The sequence below is a fragment of the Alosa sapidissima genome, chromosome 18, assembly GCF_018492685.1.
Source record: "Alosa sapidissima isolate fAloSap1 chromosome 18, fAloSap1.pri, whole genome shotgun sequence".
NCBI classification, from domain to species: Eukaryota; Metazoa; Chordata; class Actinopteri; order Clupeiformes; family Clupeidae; genus Alosa; species Alosa sapidissima.
The window spans coordinates 16544430-16566772 of record NC_055974.1 but is presented as its reverse complement, the minus strand read 5'-3'; the positions used below and the strand labels follow the sequence as shown (position 1 = coordinate 16566772).

Here is a 22343-nt window from a genome sequence, read left to right as displayed (position 1 = left end):
TATGATATGTTGCCTTAGACTACGGTAGGCTAATGCAGCTACTGCTAGAGACTAGATAGATAGATACTTTAGTCATCCCCAGACGTGTAACGTGAAGTCGTGCATGGATGTGATGTCTTCGTCCTGCAGGCAGTAGCCAGAGCGCTCTCAACTCCGCTGCCATGTGTGAATAAACAAACGTCCCCCCCCCCATGTCCCCGGTATAACATTATTGTCGGGTCCTTAGGAGGTATTTGAAATGACCAAATGCAAATGTCATCCGAGGGACCTGACGGTGACGTCCCCAGAAAGTCCTGCACCGGACGTCACGCAATAACCACACGATAACTTGCTCCAGACGTCAATAAGGTCACCGGAACGTCCGCTAGAGAACATGACGTTCGGGACCAATCGGGGACGTCGTGAATGTCGGCATAAGGTCCGGGGGACGTCCCGTGTTTGTCGGGCATAGCCTTCATTGATTGTGCACTGCGTAGGCTCGGGGGGTTGTTAGCAAAACTAGCTGAAGCTGAAATCCATGGAGTCAGGAAAACACAAAGCTAAACGCAAATATGAAGAAGAACACAGAACATTCTTGCCCGAATGGGAGGAATTATATTTTTTTGTTGAAAGAAATGGGAAACCTTTTTGTTTAATATGTCAGACGTCACTGTCGCATTTTAAAACCGAACTTGGACCGCCACTTCTCCTCAACCCATGCTAAGATTGCCCAGGAGTTTCCTAAAGGCTCAGAACTAAGGAAGCACAAGGTACATTTGTTGAAACGTGGTGCAGAGAAACAGACTCAATTGTTTTGAAAATTTACAAAGCACTCTGAAACAGTCACATTGGCATCGTACCAGGTAGCATGGAACATTGCTCGTGCTAAAAAGCCATACAGTGAAGGGGACTTCGTGAAGACGTGTCTGTGTGATGTTATCAACCCAGTCTCACGTCTGAACGTGTCACTGTCACGTTAATTAATCTATTGGGACGTGTTGTGTAACACGTTTCCTTGTTAAAAAACGTGTTGAGCAGGACGTAATTATCGTGTTACTATCACGTTGTATTTCGTATTCAATGAGCCAACAGAACCACGTCATCTGTCAAAAAAGCCCGACCCAAAATGGCGAGAATGTTATTTGATGCTTTTGACGTGCAGTTTCATACTCTTAAGCCTGCTTTGAGTTGTGGGTTAGAAGGAGCCACCTTCTAGCTAGCAGTTTTAAAAGGCTGAACCCCAGAATCCAGAAACAAGAACCGAGCAGGGACGGAGAAAAAAGAAGAATCCAAATGGGAAATGAGGTGAGCCTTGCTACTGCCGCTAGCATGATAATTTTGCTAGCAATTGAGCAAAACATTTTAAAGTTGATTTAACATGAAATAGTAGCCTATGCATGGGCAATACTGTGAATTCAGAGTAGGCTTGCACAACTTATAATTTAGCTAACGTGCATGATGTAATGTTACATTAATATGTAAAACAGCTGTTGTCTGTGTAAATTAACATTGTAGCCTAATATTGTTAGTGTGGGCTAAAGCTAACAGCTGGGAGGTAGCCTATCAGCCAGGCATGTATAATCGATAATCATGATGAACGTGAATAGATTTCGTTGCGAAAACGCGCATTGTTTTAGGCCACATATCAGCTATAAAACAATTGTATTCTGATACAGCAGTTCTCAGATGTTAGATATTCACTTATATTATAATATCATTTTGTATTTCTTTAACCTGATTAATTTAATTCAATAGAGAATTGCAATGTGTGTAGCCCATAATATTAGAGATTAGATTAGGCTAGATTTAGATTAGATTCAACTTTATTGTAATTTAAAAGAGTAGGCTACAGGTACAGAGCCAATGAAATGCAGTTGACATCCAACCAGAAGTGCAAAGAAGCAGTTATGTAGACGATCAAGATTAATTATGTACAACAGTTAGATAAATAGGCAAGTTTTCCAGATGACATGTGTACAGTGACAGAAATAGCCTATACAGTGAATATGGAATGTGTGTCTAGCCTATAACAAAACAAATTGATAATAATACATAATAATGATAATAATAGCAGTAATTACAGTAGGCCACTCGCACTGTTGTTGGTGACGTGTCTGTTTCCTATTATTCCATGCCACTCTCCTACTGTCTCCTTTACTGCCCTGCGCCACTTGCCTACTATCTTTTGCCTCTTGCCTACTGTCCAGCACCACTCGTCTACCGTCTCCTATGCTGACCCACGCCACTCACCTACTGTTTCCTAACACAAACTGTAACATTAAGCTGACACAATCTTGCTGCACGGTTACTTATCTGCATGCAATCACTATTGCCAGCTGTTATGAGTAAACATTATATTGGGACACCAATATATTTCTGATTCACGGGCAGTGTATTTGCTACTGAAGAAAAGGAGAACACATAGTAATTGTTCTTGGATGGGGATTTAGAGTAAGGTTTCTATTGATCTTTTTCAGATAAGGCCTCTTCATTTTCAACTGTGAAGGATCTACATGGACTTGGTCTGGATAGCCTTTCCTGTTTTGATGAGCCAGTCGGTATGTATTTGACATTCTTTAGGATAAAAGGAGCCATATGTTATCAAAAATTCTACACCCATATGTAGAAAAGCTTTATTGCTGTTTGTTATTGTTGTTGTTGAAAACTACGTTGAATGTAAAGATATGCATATGTCCCTTGGGAGGAGAGGGATGAGTGTGGATGATTGAATTGTCCAACAGACATAAAAATATGATTGTGTATGATTGTGTTTGTGTCTGTATATGATTTTTTTGTACTTGTTGCATTTTAAGCATGCATACTTTACGCCATGGTGGTCTAAATTGTCTTTATTGCCACTTGCAGGGTCTAGAGGGAAAACCCTATATGAGCCCCAGGGTGAGTAGTGTATAATTACTTTATCCCAAGATTGATTTTCGTAGAAAGGTGTTCAAACCAAAATCAAACCAAAATCTTCTAAAATAATAGATAGATAGATAGATAGATAGATTTATTATTTGTCCTTTCGGAAAATTGTTCTGCGCCATACAGTAGACAGTTAGACAAGACTGAATACAAGACGGAATATAGACCAGAATTTCCCTCACCCCAACTGCCCCCACCCTACCACACTCCCACACATACACAACATCAGGGCAGAAGGCACAGACCCCACTACACATTTATAGAATGATAAAGTGCAGTTGTGCATACTGTGATAGTCCAGCTGGAAAGAAAGTGCATGGTCCTGCAGGTAACGTCTTGTTCATCAATGTAATGCTAGTTGGAATGAATTACCTACTGGCTCAATTTGTTTGGAAAGAAGGTAGCCTGAACCTCCCTGATGGCAACACCTCATATGCCTGGTGTATGGGATGTGACATATCTCTATTATTTGCATGACCTTTCTTCAACACCCTTCTTTCACAGGTCGTAGCAATACTGTCTGGTTTTTGCCCCTCAACCTTGCTGGCCATGTTAACTATCTTGCTCAGTTTGGGTTTTTTTTGGTCACTGACAAAGAGAAATACCAGGTAACACAACAAAAAAGTAGCATGCTCTCCACAAATGAATGATAGAAAAGTAATATATCTCTATCCACTCTAAATTGTCTTAGTTTGCACATAAAATGCAGCCTCTGCAGCCCCTTTTTATAGATGGTGTTGGTATTACTGTCCCATTGCAACTTATTATCTATTATTGTGCCTAAGTACTTGTACTCGACTACAATCACAACATCCTCACCATTTTTAACCATACACTGGGGGGGCTGGCTCCCAGTTCTGTACTGTATTCTATTATTATTTGCTTTGTTTTCTGTATATTTAGAAGAAGACAGCTGGACCTACACCATTTCGCAAATTGATCCACCCAGGCCCTGTAGTTGGTCTCCTCGCTATTCTGTATTAACCCCACTATTGCTGTGTCATCTGCAGATTTTATGAGTTATGTAAACGCTTTAAAAACACCGAAGAGCCCCGTATAAGAGCCCCAGTGTGATAGGCTGGTTGCTGTCATGTGACACATCATTGTTAAATCATGATTGACAATTAAATAAATCATTGTTCACGACACGTTATGGTTAATTTATCTAAATGAATGCGATGGTGATACAATCCTGCTTTTCAATTAGTTGACATGGTGTTTGACATTAAATTATAATGAGGTCAGTTTCATGTAATAAGCTATTTGTTTCTTTGGGTCTGGGTAATTGAAATTAGCAATATCTTAGTTCAATTCAATGTCTTATAATGGTAAAAGATGTGGACAAATACATGATAATTAGCCAAATAAATCGTTGTTCACGACACGTTATGGTTAAATTATCGGAATGAGTGTGATGGTGATACAATCCTGATTTTCAATTAGTTGAGATGTTGAGATGTAAGCAGGTCAGTTTCACGTAATAAGCTATTTGTTTCTTTGGGTCTGGGTAATTCATGTGACAAAAAATTCTGTTATAGGCTACTACCGTTTTTCTGAAAAACAAAGCAGTACAACATTTCTATCTCCAAAATAATGCATTGTATGCATGTGTGTACTACGTAGTGCATGCAGCTTTTAATGTTCAAAGTAGCCTATACTGATTTTCCTGCATAAGAACTACAAATACTCCTCCAAAACTACAGTGTTGACACTTGAAGTTGTGGAGTTATATTTTAGTAGCCTATTCTATAATAGCATAAATACCCACATCGGTTTTACCCTTGTCTCACCTGTATACAACATATGTCTATGAATTGCAGTAGTGATCAAATGAAAAAGGAAAGAAAGGTGTCCTGATGTGTTGTTTAGGGATGGTCCTGCAATGTTTTCTCGACATATCTTTATGTCTTTTTTTTCTCCCCTCTACTTATGTTTTCACAGATCCTTGCTCCTGATATCCTGATGTATGGGTTGCACTTCATTATATGACTCCAACAGAACACTCACAGAAAGGAGAGTGGTGCCAAACTACAAGACAGCCAGCATGTAAGCAAGGCCTTGTTTGTCCTTGTTTGGCTACTCATTTGTCTACTTCCTGAAGAGGCTGAAGCATGCTGGCCTTGACACCTCAGTCACACTAGTGTGCCCCGGCACAGTGGTTGAAAAACACTGACCTAAACCATATATTTTCTGAAAGCCTATAGCCTCTAGATGTCAATTAATATACATTAGGACATGTCCCACCTTTCTACTGACTTTGACAATATACAAAATAGTGCCATGTATACATTTATATCCTCCGAAGTTTGCAGGAAGGTGGGCCATGTGCTAGTGTATGTTAACTCACATGTACAAGTGACAGGCTTTAAGAAAATATATGGTTTGCATGGCTGAAACTGCTTTGCCTTTGTGTTAGAGCTCAAAATGTTCTAAACATATCTTAAATTTCTCTCTTCTACTTATGTTTTCACAGATCCTCGCTCCTGATATCCTGATGTATGCATTCCATTTCATTATATGACTCCAACAGGACACCTACACAAAGGAGCTGTTAAAGCAGTGTCCTTCTACAAACAACAAGACAGCGAGCATGTAAACAAGGCCTTGTTTGTCCACTTCCTGAAGGGGCTGAAGCATGCTGGCCTTGACACCTCAGTCCTTGCTTCCATTTACAGCTGTGTTGTGGAGCGCATTCTCACATCCTATGGTCTGCAGCGGGTGGTGTCATCGCGTTATTTATCATCGTTTGTGTAAATCTTACACATCTTACACAAAAGTCTAAAATAATCTAAACTTCATTTACTCTCCATGTATAGATCAAGATAGACTTGCAGAACAGGCTGCAGGGCAACAGTCTGATAGCCTGCATGAAAGCATAAATGGTCCGCACTTGTTAAAGAGTGCAATTATCAAAGGGCCCTTGAATTGTGTTTTTTTAAAGGAACCGTATGTAGGATTTTGGCCAAAACTGGTACTACAATCACTTTCAAAATACTGTAGAGCGGTGTACACCGCAGATGTGGTAACTAGAGCAGAGCTGGCAACCCAGATGCCGAAACGCTACTGACTTTGTGATTACTAGATAGGTGGAGGGTGGCGGATCAGGCTAAAACACAAATATGTAAACATCAACATCAGTTGAGGGCTGCAACTTCACTTTTTGAAATGACGATATCCTGGCCGGACTACTGTTGTCAGTGATATAAGTATTTGAAATTAGCATGATTTCCTAATGTCTAGTGACAAATCAGGGCCATTTTATGATTAATTGAATTTCATTTCTTACATACGGTTCCTTTAAACCAAGGAGGATGGCTGTAGCGATGCTGTCAGCTCTGCCATAAGCAGTGACTGTGATTACGTTTGCACATTTTGAAAATGTTGTTTTTCTTTCTTTTGCATTCTTTTCCACTTCATTGTTGTATAGTTTGTATAATGTTTGTTAAAGTTGCACACATTAATTCACTGTTCTTATTTGTAAAAAATTGTATAGCGTGGTATAGTTTGTATGGTGGAGTCTTTATTGTATCGTACAAACAAGAACACCCCACCCCACCATACCACTTTGACTAACCAATTTTCTGCGGGAAACCCTGGAGGCTTTCTACAGGTATTCTGTGAAACATAGGGGTTTCTATGGTAGTGGTTGCTAAGCTATTGCTAGGGTAACTGAGAAGGTTGCTATGGTGTTGCTACAGGATATATAGTGGTTGCTATGCAGGTTTATAGGGTAATCATGTTGGTTGCTAGGTTGGTGATAGAGTAACTGAGAAGGTTGCTAGGGTGTTGCTAGAGTAGATATGGTGGTGGCTATACTAAATTAAGTGGTTGCTATGCTGGTTGCTAGGGTAATTGAGATGGTTGCGAGGCTAGTCATGTTGGTTGACTATCAAAGTGGTTGCTAGGTTGGCATTGTACAGGTGGTTGCTAGGTTGTTGATAGGGTAACCAAGAAGGTTGCTAGGGTGTTGCTAGGGTAGATATGGTGGTTGCTATTCCAAATAAAGTGATTGCTATGCTGGTTGCAAGGTTAATCATGTTGGTTGCAATGGTGGTTGCTCGGTTGACATTGTGGTGGTAGTTGTGAGGTTGTTGGTAGGGTAATTAATATGGTTGCTAGGTTGTTGCTATGGTTCTTATGTTGGTTGCTAGGTTGTTGCTAGGGTAACTTAGAAGAATTTTGTTCAGCTAATACATTTTGGCCTACACTATTAAGGGACAGCTGAATTGACCATCTAAACCATATATTTTCTTAAAGCCTATAGTCTGTAGATGTCAATTAATATGAATTAAGACATGTCCAACATTCCTACTTACTTTGGTGCATCATATAGGCTTAAGCAATACTGCTATTTTTGCTCTTAGACTATAAAAATCCATAATCACTTTAAAAACGCAAATTTTTTAGTTTTTGAAAGTCAATTTCTTTAAATCATGCTTGAAATTGTAACCATATTCTTTATTGAGTTATGTTAATTGACTATAATACTATTGTATTGTCATCCTTCTTTGGGACTTGAGTACTTCAATATCCCCTTCATGTATCAATGTACATTAAAGCATCTTTGATAGTAAAGAACTCTCCATGTAAATAATTACTTGAATTGTCTTTCACTTGTACTGGTTCTATATGTTTGGACCACTGATTGACTGCACTCTGGTTTTCATCAGCAAGGTCAAGGCTTAAATTAACCTCAGATAAGTCTGTTTTCATCACATGCATTATATGTGCTAATGTTGTGAAGTAATTGGTGTGACCCTACAAAGGTCTGTCTGACCTATGACCTAATAACCTAGGGTTAGTAAATATGGGATCGGAGTGAAATTACTTCACACATTCAGAAACCTCAAAGTGAAATGACCTCACACATCCAGGAAGCTACAGCAATACAAACTCAGCTACAGGTCTCAAATACGGCAAACCAGTTGCCAATTTCTATGCCCTTTATATCAATTTGTGCCACATGTTATTAGTTGAAAATTACTGGTGTAAGCTTATCTGACCTGTCTGACCTTTGCAATTCATGGACATGTACACATTGGTTTCACATTTCTAACAAGAATATGACTGATTAAATTTGACATGTAACATCCTTGGATGACACAAAATATAGTGAAATGGACTCAACCCTCACATATTCACAGACTCTGTAGCACCCCCTACAAATCCTTTTTTTTTTTTCAATCTTTGGCTCCGCCTCCTGGCAACACACAAGCAGCTATATTTGAGTATGTAGTTAAATCGCATCTCACATATTCACACTCTATAGCACCCCCTAGAAATCCAAAATTTCCTATATTTGGCTCCGCCTCCTGGCAACACACAAGTCATTAGATGTCCCAAATTTGACAAACTAGTTTGTTATCATCCCGTGTATCAAAATATGTGCCACATGTTGGTACTATCTTGAATTAACTAGTGTAATCCTATCAAGGCCTGTCTGACCTATGCAAATTATTGCCATCTAAACCTAGGGTTAGCATTTCTAACTTGCATACCTCATAAACAGACTAAATTTAGCATGTGACATCTATCTATGACATAAAATATATGAGATACGTAAAATCACATCTCACACATTCATAGACTCTATAGCGCCCCCTAGAAATCTACATTTTCCAATCTTTGGCTCCGCCTCCTGACAACATACAAGCAGCTGGAGGTCTCAAATTTGACAAACAAGTTTGTTATCATTCCCTGTATCAAAATATGTGCCACATGTTGGTACTATCTTGAATTAACAGGTGTAATCCTATCAAGGCCTGTCTGACCTATGCAACATATTGCCATCTAAACCTAGGGTTAGCATTTCTAACTTGCATACCTCATAAACAGACTAAATTTGGCATGTGACATCTATCTATGACATAAAATATATGAGATACGTAAAATCACACCTCACACATTCATAGACTCTATAGCGCCCCCTAGAAATCTACATTTTCCAATCTTTGGCTCCGCCTCCTGACAACATACAAGCAGCTAGAGGTCTCAAATTTGACAACCACGTTTGTTATCATTCCCTGTATCAAAATATGTGCCACATGTTGACATTTCATGAAATAATGGGTGTGACACTTACCTAGGCCGGTCTGGCCATATGGGTGTCTCAATTGTAGTTTCTGAGTATGTCCGGTGCATCAAACTTGCCATGGCAGGTAAGATCAGTGAAATTGGGTTTATTTCAGCACAGCACACCTCTGTGTATCATATTCAATCAAAATATGGATGTTTTAATGGTTTGTTTATGATTTAATAACTTTTGTTGGTCAACATCTGTCAAAAAATGCTCTCTGAACGGCCATTTCTGAAGATTTCTTGTGCATCAAAATTCCCACAGCACCTTAGATTAGTGAAATTGGGTTTATTTCAGCACAGCACACCTCTGTGTATCATATTCAATCAAAATATGGATGTTTTAATGGTTTGTGTATGATTTAAGAACTTTTGTTGGTCAACATCTGTCAAAAAATGCTCTCTGAACGGCCATTTCTGAAGATTTCTTGTGCATCAAAATTCCCACCGCACCTAAGATAAGTGAAATTGGGTTTATTTCAGCACAACACACCTCTGTGTATCATATTCAATCAAAATATGGATGTTTTAATGGTTTGTGTATGATTTAAGAACTTTTGTTGATCAACATCTGTCAAAACAATGCTCTCTGAACGGCCATTTCTTAAGATTTCTTGTGCATCAAAAGTACCACAGCACCTAAGATAAGTGAAATTGGGTTTATTTCAGCACAACACACCTCTGTGTATCATATTCAATAAAAATATGGATGTTTTAATGGTTTGTGTATGATTTAAGAACTTTTGTTGGTCAACATCTGTCAAAACAATGCTCTCTGAACGGCCATTTCTTAAGATTTCGTGTGCATCAAAAGTCCCACAGCACCTAAGATAAGTGAAATTGGGTTTATTTCAGCACAACACACATCTGTGTATCAAGATCAATCAAAATATGTAAGTTTGTGATTGCTTTAAACAGGGGGTTGTCCAATACACATAAAACAAACAGCAAAGGTATATGCTAATACAAAGCAGCACTACAGGCACTAAATAATAATTTACATTTGATCAGATTCACTTTTATTGTCATTGTGCAGAGTAAAAGTACAAACAGGGTTCCCACTCTAAGTCAAATGTAAAATTCTATGACTTTTCCCTGACAAAACACCTGAATTTCCATGACTTACAATATACCGACCAATGATTTCAGAGCACCCGCATCAAGAGTCTTTTACTTTTTTAGAGCGGGAGATGAATAAATAGGCATTGAATTAACACAGTTGGGCTACTCAAGCAAGCTGTAAAGCTAATGACCAGATATACACCAATACTATGTGGAAATATGTTATGCATTTTGGCTAGTACATCATAAACTACTACGACAAAATTCCCTGATATTCCATGACTTTGCCCCCAAAATGATAAAAATTCCCTGACTTTCCATGTCTGGAATAGACTTCTATTACCCGTGGGAACCCTGTACAAAGCAAAAGTGCAATGTGATATACAAAGTATAGACAGATGGTGCATAGGCAGGACAAGAAATACTGTATAGTGTCGTGTAGACAGTAATATGCAGTTGGTTTACAGCAGGTGGTTTAGAGTAATATACATTAGATATAAATATGGGCAGTGTATCAACAGAACATATGAGAAAAACAGAATAAATATGGATATTCAGTATGAACCATATAGACAGATATGTGCAGTGTGGTAACAGTACCATTGTAGCGCAGAAACAGTAACATTATAAGAGCATGAAGAGCAGTAGAATATGGTTATGTATAATTGTAATTACAGTATGTGCATTTGTAAATAAATAACACTATGGGTGGGATAGGGTATTTGGGGGCTTAGTTGATTGGTTGTCACCGGTGGGGTATACTACGAAGCACGTTAGACATATCTAGGTTATGTCTACATATCGAGGCTTGACAAAGCCTTGACTCAGGGGTATATGTTAAGTGATACTACGATAGCAGTTATGTGATATATTTGTCAAACTAGGCTTCCAGCTCAGATCTGTGCGCGTTCTCGGTGTTGGGATGACGTTGGCCAATCGTGAAACGTGGAGACGCACAAGACCGCCTCTATTTAAAAACAATTACTTCCGCATTCATGAGCGATAGCTTAATCTACACTGCGGTAATTTTTTGTGTCTAACCTATAACATCAAATAAATCAACTGTCATCAGTTGTTGTATGGTATGCACGTCCATAGTGGGATATTTGCACGCACAGCACTATTAAAGTGCATCCGAGATCCAAAATGTTAGTAGAGGTGGAGCTCCACCTGTACGATATATGACAGAATCCTACACGTGAGATAACTTCGTTTCTAAGACAATTGATTGGTCAGTGGGCGGTAGATTACACGATTTGAGCTATAACTTAGCACATAACCTCCTCCCGACCAGGTTTAGTTGACAGCATAAGATACCAGACAGTAATATTTTTCAAGACCATAGAGAATGCTGTACTCCAGTCTTGAGGCGATGAGGGCATGGATGAGAATGATGCATTGTTGAGCCGTCTGGTCACAGTAACACAAGACCCATCCTGTCAGACTAGGCCAGAAGTCCCGTCACCGGAATGATGTAGAGGACTTTGAGACAGTCATGTGGCGCCTTTGACCAGTGGTCACAATACAGAGGACCCCTGGCCAGTCAATGAGCAGTGCTTGACAAACATCATGTGTAGAAGACCCATTTTGCAAAACGATGTAGACACCCATCTATTCTCAGGAGCAGTCCTTCTATAACGGGCAGGAACAGCTGCAGAAAAATCCCCGGGCTTTGCCTTGCTCCTTCCTGGCATGTCTTTCTGCTTTGGGGATAACCAAACAGCTGACAACCTGGAAATTAGAAATAGAGATAAAACAAGTGTACAAAGAAACTACAATCTCAGTGTATCTCTTGACATGTTCAAACATACTGATGACTATAAAGTCCACTTATAAAATGCAGGTCTATGCCTTTCATATAGTGTGCCAAAGTATTTAAGGAGGGTGGGCCAAGTCCTAGTATGGTTTAGGTGGTTGAATCGGCTGTCCCTTAATAGTGTACGCCAAATTGTATCAACTGAACAATTTGTTTCTCGACCTACAATATGGGCCTATGTATGCTTTATCATATGCCAGAGTAAGTAGGAAGGTGGGAAATGTCTTAATTAATATTAATTGACATCTAGAGGCTATGGGTTTTCAGAAAATATGTGGTTTAGGTGGTCAATTCAGCTGTCCCTTAATACACTAGCACATGGCCCACCTTCCTGCAAACTTTGGAGGACATAAATGTATACATCGCACTATTTTGTAAATTGGCGAATGAATGGGGCATATGATAGGTTTTGAGCTCCAACATAAAGGCAAAGCAGTTTTAGCCATGCAAAGCATATATTTTCTTAAAGCTTGTCACTTATACATGTGAGTTAACATACATTAGCACATGGTCCACCTTCCTGCAAACGCCTTATGATGCACCAAAGTAAGTAGGAAGGTGGGACATGTCTTAATGTATATTAATTGACATCTAGAGGCTATTTGCTTTCAGAAAATATATTGTTTAGGTGGTCAATTCAGCTGTCCCTTAATAGTATAGCCCAAGATATATCAGCTGTACAATGTGTTTCTCGATCTACAATATGGGCCTATGTACGCCTTATGATGCACCAAAGTCAGTAGGAAGGTGGGACATGTCTTAATGTATATTAATTGACATCTAGAGGCTATAGGCTTTCAGAAAATATATGGTTTAGGTGGTCAATTCAGCTGTCCCTTAATATTATAGCCCAAGATGTATCAGCTGTACAATGCGTTTCTCGATCTACAATATAGGCCTATATACGCCTTATGATATGTCAAAGTCAGTAGGAAGGTGGGACATGTCTTAATATATATTAATTGACATCTATAGGCTATAGGCTTTCAGAAAATATATGGTTTAGGTGGTCAATTCAGCTGTCTCTTAATATTATAGCCCAAGATGTATCAGCTGTACAATGCGTTTCTCGATCTACAATATAGGCCTATATACGCCTTATGATATGTCAAAGTCAGTAGGAAGGTGGGACATGTCTTAATATATATTAATTGACATCTATAGGCTATAGGCTTTCAGAAAATATATGGTGTAGGTGGTCAATTCAGCTGTCCCTTAATATTATAGCCCAAGATGTATCAGCTGTACAATGAGTTTCTCGATCTACATTATGGGCCTATGTACGCCTTATGATGCACCAAAGTCAGTAGGAAGGTGGGACATGTCTTAATGTATATTAATTGACATCTAGAGGTTATAGGCTTTCAGAAAATATATGGTTTAGGTGGTCAATTCAGCTGTCCCTTAATAGTATAACCCAAGATGTATCCGCTGTACAATGCGTTTCTCGATCTACAATATGGGCCTATGTACGCCTTATGATATGTCAAAGTCAGTAGGAAGGTGGGACATGTCTTAATGTATATTAATTGATATCTAGAGGTTATAGGCTTTCAGAAAATATATGGTTTAGGTGGTCAATTCAGCTGTCCCTTAATATTATAGCCCAAGATGTATCAGTTGTACAATCGGTTTCTCGATCTACAATATAGGCCTATGTACGCCTTATGATGCACCAAAGTCAGTAGGAAGGTGGGGCATGTCTTAATGTATATTAATTGACATCTAGAGGCTATAGGCTTTCAGAAAATATATGGTTTAGGTTGTCAATTCAGCTGTCCCTTAATAGTATAGCCCAAGATGTATCCGCTGTACAATGCGTTTCTCGATCTACAAAATGGGCCTATGTACGCCTTATGATATGTCAAAGTCAGTAGGAAGGCGGGACATGTCTTAATGTATATTAATTGACATCTAGAGGTTATAGGCTTTCAGAAAATATATGGTTTAGGTGGTCAATTCAGCTGTCCCTTAATATTATAGCCCTAGATGTATCAGCTGTACAATGTGTTTCTTGATCTACATTATGGGCCTATGTACGCCTTATGATGCACCAAAGTCAGTAGGAAGGTGGGACATGTCTTAATGTATATTAATTGACATCTAGAGGCTATAGGCTTTCAGAAAATATATGATTTAGGTGGTCATTACAGCTGTCCCTTAATAGTATAGCCCAAGATGTATCAGCTGTACAATGCGTTTCTCGATCTACAATATGGGCCTATATTTAGCACAGCGACAACCATATCTAGCAAAATCACAGTAAAAGTAATGTAAAAGTGACGTAAAATACCTGCCAATTGTCCTCTGTATCCACCGCTGCAGTAGACCATGATGTGAGGATGCACTCCATAACACAGCTGTTAATGGAAGCAAGGAGGCCAGCATGCTTCAGCCTCTTCAGGAAGTAGACAAATGAGTAGCCAAACAAGGACAAACAAGGCCTTGCTTACATGCTGGCTGTCTTGTAGTTTGATACTACTCTCCTTTCTGTGAGTGTTCTGTTGGAGTCATATAATGAAGTGCAACCCATACATCGGGATATCAGGAGCAAGGATCTGTGAAAACATAAGTAGAGGGGAGAAAAAAAAGACATAAAGATATGTCGAGAAAACATTGCAGGACCATCCCTAAACAACACATCAGGACACCTTTCTTTCCTTTTTCATTTGATCACTACTGCAATTCATAGACATATGTTGTATACAGGTGGGACAAAGGTAAAACCGATGTGGGTATTTATGCTATTATAGAATAGGCTACTAAAATATAACTCCACAACTTCAAGTGTCAACACTGTAGTTTTGGAGGAGTATTTGTAGTTCTTATGCAGGAAAATCAGTATAGGCTACTTTGGACATTAAAAGCTGCATGCACTACGTAGTACACACAAGCGTACAATGCATTATTTTGGAGATAGAAATGTTGTACTGCTTTGTTTTTCAGAAAAACAGTAGTAGCCTATAACAGAATTTTTTGTCACATGAATTACCCAGACCCAAAGAAACAAATAGCTTATTACGTGAAACTGACCTGCTTATAATTTAATGTCAAACACCATCTCAACTAATTGAAAAGCAGGATTGTATCACCATCGCACTCATTCCAATAATTTAACCATAACGTGTCGTGAACAACGATTTATTTGGCTAATTATCATGTATTTGTCCACGTCTTTTACCATTATAAGACATGGAATTGTACTAAGAAATTGCTAATTTCAATTAACCAGACCCAAAGAAACAAATAGCTTATTACATGAAACTGACCTCATTATAATTTAATGTCAAACACCATGTCAACTAATTGAAAAGCAGGATTGTATCACCATCGCATTCATTTCAATAATTTAACCATAACGTGTAGTGAACAATGATTTATTTAGCTAATTATTACGTAGGCTATTTGTCCACGTCTTTTACACTTATAAGACATTGACTAAGAAATTGCACTGATTTCGTGTGATTCTAGCTGTTTTACAGCATGAAGGAGTTTTGGTCAGGATAAGTATCTCTATATTTTGTTCGAAACAACAAAAAACAACTATTTGTTATAATTATTATTATTATTTACTAAATGTACGTAGTTTAACTTACCTTACCCCACACGGCCAGCTCTCGCTCTACGATGCGTTTCCGCTTTCTTGTGGTGGCGTGTGTCACATGACAGCAACCAGCCTATCACACTGGGGCTCTTATACGGGGCTCTTCGGCGTTTTTCGAACGTTTACATACCACATAAAATCTGCAGATGACACAGCAATAGTGGGGTTAATACAGAATAGTGAGGAGACCAACTACAGGGCCTGGGTGGATCAATTCGCGAAATGGTGTAGGTCCAGCTGTCATCTTCTAAATATACAGAAAACAAAGCAAATAATAATAGAATACAGTACAGAACTGGGAGCCAGCCCCCCCAGTGTATGGTTAAAAATGGTGAGGATGTTGTGATTGTAGTCGAGTACAAGTACTTAGGCACAATAATAGATAATAAGTTGCAATGGGACAGTAATACCAACACCATCTATAAAAAGGGGCTGCAGAGGCTGCATTTTATGTGCAAACTAAGACAATTTAGAGTGGATAGAGATATATTACTTTTCTATCATTCATTTGTGGAGAGCATGCTACTTTTTTGTTGTGTTACCTGGTATTTCTCTTTGTCAGTGACCAAAAAAAAAACAAACTGAGCAAGATAGTTAACATGGCCAGCAAGGTTGAGGGGCAAAAACCAGACAGTATTGCTACGACCTGTGAAAGAAGGGTGTTGAAGAAAGGTCATGCAAATAATAGAGATATGTCACATCCCATACACCAGGCATATGAGGTGTTGCCATCAGGGAGGTTCAGGCTACCTTCTTTCCAAACAAATTGAGCCAGTAGGTAATTCATTCCAACTAGCATTACATTGATGAACAAGGCGTTACTTGCAGGACCATGCACTTTCTTTCCAGCTGGACTATCACAGTATGCACAACTGCACTTTATCATTCTATAAATGTGTAGTGGGGTCTGTGCCTTCTGCCCTGATGTTGTGTATGTGTGGGAGTGTGGTAGGGTGGGGGCGGTTGGGGTGAGGGAAATTCTGGTCTATATTCCGTCTTGTATTCAGTCTTGTCTAACTGTCTACTGTATGGCGCAGAAAAATTTTCCGAAAGGACAAATAATAAATCTATCTATCTATCTATCTATGATTTTGGTTTGATTTTGGTTTGAACACCTTTCTACGAAAATCAATCTTGGGATAAAGTAATTATACACTACTCACCCTGGGGCTCATATAGGGTTTTTCCTCTAGACCCTGGAAGTGGCAATAAAGACAATTTAGACCACCATGGCGTAAAGTATATAAGCATGCTTAAAATGCAACAAGTACAAAAAAATCATATACAGACACAAACACAATCATACACAGTCATATTTTTATGTCTGTTGGACAATTCAATCATCCACACTCATCCCTCTCCTCCCAAGGGACATACTGTATGCATCTCTTTGCATTCAACGTAGTTTTCAACAACAACAATAACAAACAGCAACAAAGCTTTTCTACATATGGGTGTAGAATTTTTGATAACATATGGCTCCTTTTATCCTAAAGAATGTCAAATACATACCGACTGGCTCATCAAAACAGGAAAGGCTATCCAGACCAAGTCCATGTAGATCCTTCACAGTTGAAAATGAAGAGGCCTTATCTGAAAAAGATCAATAGAAACCTTACTCTAAATCTCAATCCAAGAACAATTACTATGTGTTCTCCTTTTCTTCAGTAGCAAATACACTGCCCGTGAATCAGAAATCAGAAATATATTGGTGTCCCAATATAATGTTTACTCATAACAGCTGGCAATAGTGATTGCATGCAGATAAGTAACCGTGCAGCAAGATTGTGTCAGCTTAATGTTACAGTTTGTGGCATTGGACAGTTAGGAAACAGTAGGTGAGTGGCGTGGGTCAGCATAGGAGATGGTAGACGAGTTGTGCTGGACAGTAGGCAAGAGGCAAAAGATAGTAGGCAAGTGGCGCAGGGCAGTAAAGGAGACAGTAGGAGAGTGGCATGGAATAATAGGAAACAGACACGTCACCAACAACAGTGCGAGTGGCCTACTGTAATTACTGCTATTATTATCATTATTATGTATTATTTATGTATTATTATCAATTTGTTTTGTTATAGGCTAGACACACATTCCATATTCACTGTATAGGCTATTTCTGTCACTGTACACATGTCATCTGGAAAACTTGCCTATTTATCTAACTGTTGTACATAATTAATCTTGATCGTCTACATAACTGCTTCTTTGCACTTCTGGTTGGATGTCAACTGCATTTCATTGGCTCTGTACCTGTAGCCTACTCTTTTAAATTACAATAAAGTTGAATCTAACCTAAATCTAGCCTAATCTCTCTAATATTATGGGCTACACACATTGCAATTCTCTATTGAATTAAACCCCTCTCTTAATCAGGTTAAAGAAATACAATATTATATTATAATATAAGTGAATATCTAACATCTGGAGAACTGCTGTATCAGAATACAATTGTTTTATAGCTGATATGTGGCCTAAAACAATGCGCGTTTTCGCAACAAAATCTATTCACGTTCATCATGATTATCGATTATACATGCCTGGCTGATAGGCTACCTCCCAGCTGTTAGCTGTAGCCCACACTAACAATATTAGGCTACAATGTTAATTTACACAGACAACAGCTGTTTTACAGATTACTGTAACATTACATCATGCACGTTAGCTAAATTATAAGTTGTGCAAGCCTACTCTGAATTCACAGTATTGCCCATGCATAGGCTACTATTTCATGTTAAATCAACTTTAAAATGTTTTGCTCAATTGCTAGCAAAATGATCATGCTAGCGGCAGTAGCAAGGCTCACCTCATTTCCCATTTGGATTCTTCTTTTTTCTCCGTCCCTGCTCGGTTCTTGATTCTGGATTCTGGGGTTCAGCCTTTTAAAACTGCTAGCTAGAAGGTGGCTCCTTCTAACCCACAACTCAAAGCAGGCTTAAGAGTATGAAACTGCACGTCAAAAGCATCAAATAACATTCTAGCCATTTTGGGTCGGGCTTTTTTGACAGATGACGTGGTTCTGGCTGAAAGCGAAATACAACGTGATAGTAACACGATAATTACGTCCTGCTCAACACGTTTTTTAACAAGGAAACGTGTTACACAACACGTCCCAATAGATTAATTAACGTGACAGTGACACGTTCAGACGTGAGACTGGGTTGGATGTTATTGACAGTTTGAAGCGCTCTGTGTTAGACCTGCAGCTGTCACGGCACACGGTTGAACAGATGATCTGATATTAACAAAGTGATAGAAACGCAGCTATGTAAGGGGTCTTCAGAAATGCCGGTATTTTAGCTTAGCCTTAGATGAGTCATGTGACGTGCAGGACAAACCGCAGTTGGCAATATTTGTGCGGTCTGTCTCTGAAGACTGCTCAATTAAGGAGGAGTTGCTCGATATTTTGCCGCTGACCACTAGGACTCGTAGCATTGACCTGAAAGAGATTCTAATGACTGTTGTTCAGAGGGCAAATTTGCCTCTATCAAAACTAACAGCAATATCCACAGACGGTGCCCCAGCTATGTTGGGATCTGTAAATGGCCTTGTAGGGCTGTGTAAAGCTGATGACCGTTTCCCGGATTTTTGGACATTTCACTGTATCATTCATCAAGAGCACCTGGTGTCTAAGAAACTGAACTTGGATCACGTCATAAAAACCTGTGCTAGAAATTGTGAATTTTATCCGTACTCATGCTCTCAATCACAGACAATTTAAAAACCTGATTGCTGAACTTCATGAGGACCTTCCCAGTGATCTTCTTGCATTTGCATGCATTGCTCATGCATTTTCCTTCACTGTTGAAGGCATGTGGAGAAGCAGCTCAGGTCTCAGATGGCAGATGGGCATCCTATGCAATGCTATGATTGAAAATCTGCAGCAGAATTTTGAGGAAAGATTTTACAACCTGAGTCAAAAACGTCCACAGATCACATTCCTCATCAACCCTTTTACTGTGGATTCAGACTGTTTGAAAGCCCCTTTAGTGGCGGATGAAGCAGCTTCTCAGATGGAGATGATTGAACTCTCTGAGGATGACCGACTTAAATGTGTTTTGAAAGATGGCATCACAGAGTTTTGGAAGATTGTGCCCACAGACAGATATCCCCACATCAAACAGGCTGCACTCAAGCTAATGTCAATGTTTGGGTCAACTTATGTCTGTGAGTCAGTTTTTTCTACAGTACACTAAATCAAGTGAAATCAAAGCATCGCTCTGTTCTTACGGACACACATGTGAAAGAGTTACTTCGAGTAGCTACAACAGAGTACAAGGCAGACCTGAAGAAAATTGTGAAGAATAAAGACTGTCAGGTGTCCCACTGAGTTAACCAAGGTAATAAAAGGCCTATTAAACGGTTAGTTGGGCTGTGTGTGTTAGGCCTATGTTATTAAACTGTTAGTTGGGCTGTGTGTGTTAGGCCTATGTTATAAAGCCTGTGAGTCAATATTGTGTTGGCGTGTATTTTGTAATGCGGCTCTTTGCAATGACGTTGGGTTGTATTTTGGCTCTTTAAGCTGAACTGGTTAGCCACCCCTGGCCTAGCAGTTGAAACTGTGGGAACTTTTAAATATCTAGGTACGGTTATTGACAACCATCTGAGTTTTTCAGACAACACCGAGTACATTTTTAAGAAATGCTCACAACGCCTCAGTCTTCTCAGAAGACTGAGCCGTCTGGGTGTTAGTGCTCAGATAACTGAGCTAGTATACACCACACACATTGAAAGTGTGTTAACCTTTCACCTCTCTGCTTGGTTTGGACACCTAAGCTGTAGATCCAAGAACAAACTAAACAGGATAGTGTCAATGGCTAGTAAAATAGTAGGAAGATCTCAAAGACATCTGACACAAATATATACTGAAAGAATGAGGAAGAAAGTTAGGAAAATCATTGCAGATAGTACACACTTGAGGGCAGCCGTGGCCTACTGGTTAGCACTTCGGACCTGTAACTGGAGGGTTGCCGGTTTCGAACCCCGACCAGTAGGCACGGCTGAAGTGCCCTTGAGCAAGGCACCTAACCCCTCACTGCTCCCCGAGCGCCGCTGTTGTTGCAGGCAGCTCACTGCGCCGGGATTAGTGTGTGCTTCACATCACTGTGTGTACACTGTGTGCTGTGTGTGTTTCACTAATTCACGGATTGGGATAAATGCAGAGACTAAATTTCCCTCACGGGATCAAAAGAGTATATATACTTATACTTATACACCCTCATCACTGCAGATAGTACACACACCCTCTTTCTAGCCAGTTTGAGCTCCTGAAGTCTGAGAGGCGCTACAGAGTGCCTCTAGCAAAAAGTGTATTTAAAAAATCCTTTATTCCAAATGCCATCAGAATCCTCAATCAAACCAAGTGACAATATCAAACTGAGATGCTATTCTTTTTACTCTTATTTTTTATGTACTTTTTACTCTTATTTTTTTCCTATGTATTTTATCATGATATTTCAACTCATATGTCTGAGATGATATTGTGGCTGTATATCTATCTGTCTTTTATGTCTGGTGAGCCAAAGAAAAATTTGGTGGACATTAAAGATTTATTCTATTCTATTAATTAGGTAGGAAAACCACAGCAAAGGGAATAACTAGATTTGGCGACCTCTAGAGGTAAACAGAAAAAAGTCCACAATCGTAACATTTACTGAATGGAAAATTATGTGAAAATTTTGAACGTTTTTGGCAATAATACTAACGTTAACATCAAAAGCCATATAGGCTGCAAGTTAGCTACGAATGATTGTTACATTAGCTTGTAGTTAAGGTTAAGGTAACTTTATTTGTACCCAAGGGTAGATTTGGTAAATCCTAAGATGTTAACGTTAACGTTGTTATCTAACCTTATCGGTAGACTATATTTTATTTTTAATCGATGTCATTTTGTGTTGGACCTTTGTAACTATATTATAACATCAGGCTATTGATATGTGTATGGGAGTCTCAGCACAGTGACATTTTATTCCGACTCTGTAAATGGTTATCCCTCCCTTCCCCAATCCCAGGTAAAACCTCATCTAAACTTTAGCACAAAAACATGTAGATTTATGTAGAGAATTAAAGCACAATTGACTAAAACAACTATTTATATCTTAATATATAAATAGTGACCCGAGTTCGATTTCCGTGGTCCTTTCCGGATCCCACCCCTCCTCTCTCTCCCATTCGCTTTCTGTTTCTCTCCACTGTCCTATCATTAAAGACATAAAAAAGCCCAAAAAAATATACTTAATAATAATATAATTTAGTTTGGTCCTCGGGGGTGATGTGTGTACATTTAGTGACTGTACACTCATTGGCCTGTAGATGGTGGTGTTGAGCAAAGGGTTGCTGGAAAAGGATATTGGGCTGTATTTTGGGCACCAGTGCATGGCGTAAAGTTCGTTTTCCACCCGCGCAAAGTTTAATTCGGTATTTTGCACGTTTATTTTTTAAACATTGCGCCCAGGGGTGTGGCAATTAACAACCTAGGGAGGGGCCTGGCGCGTTGTCTAAAAATTGCTATCGTACACCACCTAAACCTGGTCAGAAGTCAATGGCGAGTTGTTCATATGCTATTTTAAGAGCGCATGTCAACAGTCATATTGGCAGGTGCACGCACCATCCTTCTATCATTCATGAATGCACACCAGCGCATGTCCATGCAAAGCATTACAAATTGCACAATTACAATGGGAAACATAATTAGAATAAAGATATTACGAAATACTGTACATCTCATGATGAGTAGTTATTCACCATCATTTGCAAATTGGTAATGACAGTTAAAAGTGATTAGGGGAGAGGCGAGAGACACGTATGGAGCACAGCTGAAGACGCACTGTCACGAGATTTAAGCAACTCCTCTGCAGGATAAATGTTGTTTTATTCAGTCATTTGAGC

The 22343-nt window shown here is 39.2% G+C and overlaps 3 long non-coding RNA genes across 5 annotated transcripts; 2 read left to right on the top strand and 1 right to left on the bottom strand.

Moving 5' to 3' along the window:
• The first annotated feature begins 925 nt into the window (after nt 1-925).
• On the top strand, nt 926-4905 carry LOC121689509. The gene is made up of 4 exons (XR_006024789.1): nt 926-1284; nt 2457-2537; nt 2845-2877; nt 4846-4905. It is a non-coding gene; the product is annotated as an uncharacterized LOC121689509 (long non-coding RNA).
• A 1305-nt stretch (nt 4906-6210) lies between these two features.
• LOC121689507 lies at nt 6211-7479 on the top strand. The gene is made up of 2 exons (XR_006024787.1): nt 6211-6827; nt 6860-7479. It is a non-coding gene; the product is annotated as an uncharacterized LOC121689507 (long non-coding RNA).
• Nucleotides 7480-11366: 3887 nt separating this feature from the next.
• LOC121689505 lies at nt 11367-18329 on the bottom strand. Of its 3 annotated transcripts, none has more exons than XR_006024784.1 (6): nt 18262-18329; nt 16974-17054; nt 16625-16657; nt 15459-15601; nt 14151-14415; nt 11367-11772 (listed from the first exon to the last, which is right to left on the bottom strand). It is a non-coding gene; the product is annotated as an uncharacterized LOC121689505 (long non-coding RNA). The 3 variants fall into 3 exon arrangements; XR_006024782.1 differs by having other exon boundaries at nt 15454-15601; nt 18262-18328; XR_006024783.1 differs by lacking the exon at nt 15459-15601 and having other exon boundaries at nt 18262-18328.
• Nucleotides 18330-22343: the final 4014 nt, after the last annotated feature.